Genomic DNA, 8,360 nt, shown 5'->3' with positions numbered 1-8,360 from the left:
TTCAGTATCTTGGGTATGGGGTTTTAACCATGTCTCTGTAAGGCATAGGACATCGAAAGAGTGGACATCTAAGAGAGCATGGAGGTGTGCAACTTTGTTATTAATGCTACGTATATTGAGATGTGCAATATAGAGTGAGCTAGTGAGTTTGGTAGGGGAAGGTGTGATGGAGGGACTGGGGTTATGAAGTTTATTTGTTAAAGCACTTGCTGGGCCAGGATTAGGGTGAATATCACTGTCTTGTAAGGACCGGCTTATTAGTCTAAATAAAGGATTGTGTAGGTTGCAGATTTGGTTTAAAGATTTCCTGGTTCTAAGATCATTGTATTTGATGTGGTCAGTCTGTGGAATTTAGCTAGTAGGTAGCTAGGAGAAGAAGTTATGTTTATGTGATTTTGTGAGACAGTGAAAGCTATTGTAGTTTGCTTGGGAAGGTAGGGAGTTATAAGATATTGTGAGTGTTCAAAGGAGGTTAAGAGGTAGGCTGAGATGAGAAAAGGTAAAAGTGTGGCAATAAGTAACAGCTTGAATTTTGCTGTGAAAGTTGATGTAGGCATAGTGCAGAAAAGAACAAAGGAATTGTAGTGGAGGTAAGAATAGTATTAAGAAAAGATGACAGATGTAAGTTAGGTTTAGTTACCTTATGTAGAGGGATATATGATAGGTATGAGGTGAAGAGGGTGTGGTTAGTAGAGAGAAGTTTAGATTGGATGAGATGGGAAAAAGGGTGTGGTTTAGAAATATAAGTTTAGGGCCTTTGGGGACGGGTGGGAATTGGGGGCAGGGTAGGGGAGCGGAGTGAGCCCGCAGGGCGAATGGAGCAGGAAGAGACAAGAGAAGGAAAAGCAGCCAAAAGAGCAATCAGTGAAATGGTGTGTATGTAAGGTAAGTAAAGTTGTAAGTGGGTATATAGTTTAGGAAGAGTGGTAGAGGGGGGTAGTAGGGGGATAGATGGGTGCTAAATTTAGCTGTAAGAAGAAAAGTGGACAATATTTACGTCCAGTACTTAGACCTCAAACTGTGAAAAGGTTAGGTCATGAAGTCTCAGGATAGATGTGTGGAAAGGCAGGACTAGGTAAGGTGCTACCTAGGGGCTGAAAATGATATGACAGCAGAAGAGTTTAAAGGGAGAAAGACTGATCTGGGATAGAGGTGAGAGAGGCTAAGAGTTAAGGAGGTTTTAGAACTACAGAGGAGAGGTATGCAGGCTACAGGGTAGTAAGGGGGTATGACTGCAGGCTGTCCTGGCTGTGGAGCGACGTTAGAGCCACATAAAATTAAAGTTTATAAATGTAAACATTACTACCAGGTGTAGTAAAACAACATACTTTCTGGCTTCCTTTTATAAATACAGATGAGGACTAGGAAGCAGTATGGGGAAACAGCAGGTTTTAATGGTTCCTTAGTCACCAGGCCAGTAGATTCAAATTCCAAGGGCTGGATATGAAGGCTGGTGAGCTAGGTACTTCAGCATAGGAGGTGAGAAAAACGGAAGAGAAGAGAAAACATTGTCTTTAATAGGATACTACACAGTAAGAGCAAATTATAATCATCTACACAGTAATCATCAACACTAACAAGTGAAGTTGCAGACTATCAAGTAGGTAGGTGAATACTAGATTAAGACCTAATCATAACAGCTTAAAAATAACAGTACTTAGCTTTGATAACACAAGATAGTTTTATATAATATAATACCTCTAGGTCAGATTGAGGCACTGTGGCTTATCAATTAAAATCTATAAAGATTCAGTAGAACACACATTTCTTCTGAGTATTAGTATAGTACCAAGGGAGACTGAAAATACTGTCGTTATTCTATACACAGTGTGAAAACAGTAGATATCACATCTAGGTCATTTCAGGCACCTCTCTTATAAGTTAAGTTATTATTAATCAATAACAAGCAAAATTCCCCTAAGGCTCTAAGTGATAAAACCAGAGAAACAAGCAGTTGCTAAACATTATTATCATAAGGCATTGATCAGAGTATGGGAAACTAGCTATCGAGGATAGTTAAGGCCTCTAAGCATAATATCAAGGTAGCAACCCTGCAACTGCGAGTGTCTTTTAAAAATGGAAGCATGTAAGCAATGATAGGTTAAGCGTTCACACAATTATGGATCCTATATCTGTAGGCTATAGACTAATTATTTTTGTAGGCTATAGTTAAGTTTTAGAAAAATGCTGTAATGTAAAATAGTTATCTCCAGTGTTTTAAACTAGGATATGTAGTATATATGCTTTGCTGTAGACTGGCGGGGATAATGTTAGCCTGAAGATAAAAAAACAAATTAAGTCAAATCAGTTTGTTTGGGCAGGAAGGCTCTAAGCGCTAACAGCTTAACGGACCAGATCAATGAAGGTAGCAAAATGCCGTCTCCACATGGGAAATGCAGGTGAGATCCAAGCTCTGCCACCATTCGTTATAGGCTCATATTTTCTCAACAAGGCAAAACGTAGGTCTAACGATTTTCTAAATAGAGTCGCTAGTACTTTAAAAACATAATCTGCTTAGGCTGTACAAACACATACACAGAGTTGCCAATTGTTTTAAAAGTGAAAGTGGTTATATGCTGTAGCTCTGTAATTAGAGCGAGTTTCAATATCTACAGCTTAGCCAGTGTGTAAAAACTATTCCAAACTGTTTGCGGAATATAACCCTGAGTATAGGGATACAATGCAAAATATCCTATGGTTTATGCAAGTCAGACTGAAGCGGAATAGTAACAGCTGAGCACTTCAGATAGAAGGGAGTAACCAATGCCATCTCAGCTTGGGTAACTCAGTAAATGTACAAACTCTAGCACCATCAGTGTAAGCTTATGGCTTTACACTTGGGGAAATATAACCAATTCTATGAAAGGACCAGTGCACATTTACACAGTTGGATACAGTGTACAAACATAAAATACATGAATCATAGTCACAATACTTATACAGACACTAAACACAAGAAGGCAGATTAACAAATAAAAAGATAAAGTGCACAAACAAAACTACGTGAGTTCAGGCACTCTCCACATACGAACATATGGATACAAGAAGGCAGTATACAAGCATAGTAGATGGTAAATGCAGAAGTTCTTACTTACGGTAGCCAAAAGACACCGGAGGCAGGATCGCACAGCAATTTGGGGATATTGATAAATAAAGATAGCGCCACAAGGGAGTACAACTTTTTAAAGGCTTAGAGGATATGAGGTAGGGGGGAGGAGAAAAGACTTGGAAGCTAATAAACTTGGGAGGGGAAACTGCTACTACAAAGGGGGAAGGGTTATGAACTAATTAAAGATAAAGTCAGGGAGGGGTCACAGCTATCACAAAGGGGAAGGGCTCTGGACAGCTGAAAGAGGTGGATACACTTAGAGTGGTAAGACATGAAACAGGACAGGATAACAAGGGACAGAGCTAAGGAGAATAGGGTAGAAAAGGTGGGGATAAGGGAGAAGAGTTTAAGGGAAATTCGAGTATAGAGTAAGAGACAAGAGAAGGAGAAGCAGCCAAAAGAGCAATCAGTGAAATGGTGTGTATGTAAGGTAAGTAAAGTTGTAAGTGGGTATATAGTTTAGGAAGAGTGGTAGAGGGGGGTAGTAGGGGGATAGATGTGTGCTAAATCTAGCTGTAAGAAGAAAAGTGGACAATGATTACATTCATTACTTAGACCTCAAACTGTGGAAAGGTTAGGTCATGAAGTCTCAGGACAGATGTGTGGAAAGGTAGGACTAGGTAAAGTGCTTCCTAGCTGCTGAAAAAGATATGACAGCAGAAGAGTTTAAAGGGAGAAAGGCTGATCTGGGATAGAGGTGAGAGAGGCTAACAGTTAAGGAGGTTTTAGAACTACCGCTGATGCTGATAACTATGTGCTTCTGATCTGCTTCAAGCTGCAAGCACAAGCGCCTGAGTTGAGATTAAAAAAAAATAACTAGAACTAAGCATAAATGAAATAAAGAATATAACTGCAACAAACCAGATGGAAATAGAATTACTGGACAGATAGACTCAATGCTGAATAATTAAACGAAATAAAATTATGCTACCTAAAAGCATGACCAAAACTATAAAACTAACCTGTTTTAAAACAAACTGAACTGGAGTATTGAATGAATACCAGAAACCTACCTGATATCTTAAAACTAGTTAAAAATAAGTTAAAATTCACATTGGAGTTACCCTTTCATAAAAATCTGCATATACTATGCTTATCCCTATTCAGTATAGAACTTATTCAAACAACATGACTACTAAAACCCACTGAAATTAATGGGAGACTGTAACTCAAAACAAACAAGCAAATAAACAAAATAAAAGTCAAGTCCCCAAATGATGTGAACATCCTACAGAAGGGCCTCTCTGAAACAGATGCCTGGTGTCAAAGCCATGGCCTCAAGCTCAATGCCAAAAAGTGCAGTGTCATCCCCTTTGGTAAAAACTCTGTACCCATGAACTACCATATAGGCAGCAATCTACTTAACACCGAATGCGTGATAAGAGACCTTGGGACCCAGGTGGACAGTAGTCTCTCCTTTGATAGTCACATCGCCACAGTAGTCGGGAAGTCCTTCTACGTGGCACACCTCATCATAAAAGGGTTCTCATCCAGGAAAAAAGAGGTCATCGTTCCCCTCTACTCGACACTCATTAGACCCATTATAGAGTACAACCCCCCTTTTGGAATGTACCTCACAAGACATCTGCAGCAGCTGGAAAGGCCACAGAAGTACCTCACAAAGAGGATTACTGGACTCAAACAAATGCCCTACACTGACCGTCTCAAAAAACTCCAGCTTTAGTCAGTAGCATATCGCCTACTCCGAGGTGATCTCAGCCTAACATATAAAGCTGTGTCAAACCCAGAGCTGTTGGACATGCTACACCTAAAGAAATCCCAATCCCTCCGAGCTACACGCTCTAGGGACCTAAACCTTGTCACCACAATAAACAGGACATGCTGGAGGGATAGATTCCTATCCCAGAGACTTCCCATACTCTGGAACAGGCTACCCATCTATGTCAAGCAAAGTTCTTCATTAGCACTCTTCAAGAAAAATCTTGATGAGTGGATGGGAAATAGGAAATACACCCCGGGGATCACTACTGTGTTTCTGCTTGACAGTGGCACAGGAAAATAACTTTCTTGGGTGGCGTAAGCCAGGGAACCTTGTTGGCTAGGTTTATGTAGGCCCTTGGGCCGATAGCCTAGTGCCTACCTATGAACCTATGAACCCATAAAAAGGAAATACTATCTGGGATATGCTGGGGTCTAGTACACATGCTACTTGAAATATATTTTATTTTTATCTTTTATTGTAAGAGTAGAGAACTCAGGTTTGTGATGAATTGCAAAACTCATTCCTTAATCTTAGAATATAAAACATATCAAATGTCATACTTTAAGCTCTTCTCTCTTTCTAGCCACCTCCTCTATGATCTACATCTAGATGTAGCTATAGATACACATCACATGCACACAAATACAAGTGCATGTGTATCTATGTATGTATGTGTTCATGTGTATGCATGCGTGTGTGTGTGTGTGTGTGTGTGTGTGTGTGTGTGTGTGTGTGTGTGTGTGTGTGTGTGTGTGTGTGTGTGCATGAATTTTTGTAGGATATACTACTTTTTCCATATCAGTTTGTACTATTTTCAACACCACCACTGCTACAGTGCTCCTATCTAAGCTATTATTTTATACTGTAAGAGTTAGTTTCTCTCTCCATTCCTTCAGTTATCAATGCCCTGCATACCTCTCAACTGTCCAGATTTTTGCAGAATGTCCAGATTTTTGCAGCATATTTTTGGTATGCTCCTCATAAAAAGTGTGGTTTCATGGTAAATCAGTAAGAATTGAATTCACTAAATAATGACAAGACATTTGAGTTTCAGACTACATCTTCATCATCAACCCCCGTTTTCCCATTTTTCTACATGAGGTTGGGGTGTTGTGTTAACTGTCACCACCTTTCTCTCGATTCAATGTCACACTCATGCCTTCTTCGACACTCATGTCTAACTGTCGCAGACCTTCTCTCACATAAACCATCCACGTCTTTACTGGATAATCTTGTTTCTCATGCCTCCTTCCTCTCTGTCTCAAATCTGCTTTACCAGATTGTGTTCTGTTTTTTCTGCACATGTGCCCAAACCACTGTAATCTGTACTCTTTGATTTGTTCTGCAATTGGAGCTACTTTGGCTTCTGCTGTTATGTCCTCCTTTCTTCATCTGCCCCACAGCGTGCATCCTACCACCCATCTCAGGCACTTAATTTCCATCACCTCTAGCTTTCACGTCTTCTCTGCCTTTACTGCCCAGGTTTCTGTACCAAACAGAAGCACTGGTCACAACACTGTTTTACATACCTTACTTTTCCACTTCTTTGACATTCTTCTGTCATACAGTACACCTGATACTCTATGTCAATTGGCTGCAACCCCTCTGACTCTAGCTTTGACTTCTTAATTCAGACTTCCCTTCTCTTCAACCACCCCTCACAGATACCTGAAGCTATTAACCTGTTCCACTATCTTCCCTTCTATCTCATTTCTCAGCTTCTTCTGATTTCCCCTATTTTCTACCATTACCACTGTCTTATCTGTGCTTAGTTTTATCCCATGTGCCTTCAGTTTTGCATTCCATTCCTCTATGCTTCACGGAAGTTCTTGGTCAGACTCTCCTTGTAATCCCACAACATCTGCATGCAGCAACTTTGTCGATTTGTCCCCTCCAGTCTGTTTGCTAATGTAGTCCATCACTATTATGAACAGCAGTGGGCACAGAGCTGAACCCTGATGCAACACACTACCACTGGGAACCTCTATGTGAGACCAAACACTGTTTGTACTTGAGTCATTGGGTCATTGTACATAACCTGAACTAATTCCACCAATGTTTCTGGGACTTGGAATGACCACAGTACTGCCCAAATCAACTTTCTTGACACCTTGTCATATGCTTACTCAAAGCCTAGGAATGCCCAGTTGGACTCTTTCCTCATCTATATCTTATTCTCAACTATCTGTCTCACTGTAAACATTGAGTCAGTTGTTCTACATTCTGATCTGAATTGAAACTGCTCATCTCCCATCTCATTTTCTACTACTCTGCTTATCTGTTTATCAATCACCCTCTCCAGAACTTTCATGCAATGCTACAGGAGTTTGATACCTCTGTACTGCCCACAGTTGTGAATGTCCCCTTTGTTCAAAGGTTCATAGGTTCATAGGAGGGTACTAGGCTATTGGCCCTAGGGCCTATATAAGTCCAGCCAAAAATGTACCCTGGCTTTCGCCACCCAAGAAAATTATTTTCCTGTGCCCCTGTCGAGCAGAGCCACAGAAGTGATCCCCGGGGTGAATTTCCTATCTCCCATCCAATCATCAAGATTTTTCTTGAAGAGTGCTAATGAGGAGCTCTGTTTGACATAGATAGGTAGTCTGTTCCAGAGTATGGGAAGTCTCTGGGACAGGAATCTATCCCTCCAGCATGTTCTGTTTATTGTGGTGACAAGGTTTAGGTCCCTAGATCGTGTAGTTCGGAGGGCTTGGGATTGTTTTAAGTGGAGCATGTCCAACAACTCTGGGTTTGACATAGCTTTGTATGTTAGGCAGAGATCACCTCTGAGTAGGCGATATGCAATGGAGTAAAGCTGGAGTTTTTTGAGACGTTCTGCATAGGGCATCTGCTTGAGGCCAGTAATCCTCTTTGTGAGGTATTTCTGTGGCCTTTCCAGTTGTTGTAGATGTCTTGTGAGATACAGAGGTACATACCAAAAGGAGCGTTGTACTCTATAATGGGTCAAATGAGTGATGAGTAGAGGGGAACAATGACCTCTCTTTTTCTGGATGAGAAACCTTTTGTGATGAGGTGAGCCATGTAGAAGGATTTTCTGACCACTGTGGTGATGTGATTATCAAAGGAGAGACAACTGTCCAGCTGTGTCCCAATATCTCTTATCACATTTTCGGCATTAAGTAGACTACCAGCTATGTGGTAGTTCAAGGGTACAGAGTTTTTACCAAAGGGGATGAAAATACACTTTTTGGCATTGAGCTTCAGGCCATGGCTTTGACACCAGGCATCTGTCTCAGTGAGGCCCTTTTGTAGTATGTCCACATCGTTAGGAGTTTCGATTATGGCTCCTAGTTTGCAGTCATCTGCAACCTTTGTTAGCTAAAGACCTTCTGTGTTAGCCTGTACTTCAGAGAAGTAGATACCAAACAGGAGAAGACCCAGGACTGAACCCTGTGGTACTCCACTTGTCACTGGTCTGAAGTCGGATTTGGAGTCTGCTACTTTCACAGTGTGGGTTCTGTCCATGAGCCAGTTGGCAACCCATCTTGTGACATAGGGATTTATACT

Source organism: Protopterus annectens, chromosome 2.part2 (genome assembly GCF_019279795.1).
Source record: "Protopterus annectens isolate FY-2018-M chromosome 2.part2, PAN1.0, whole genome shotgun sequence".
Lineage (NCBI taxonomy): Eukaryota > Metazoa > Chordata > Ceratodontiformes > Protopteridae > Protopterus > Protopterus annectens.
This window is presented reverse-complemented; position numbering follows the sequence as displayed.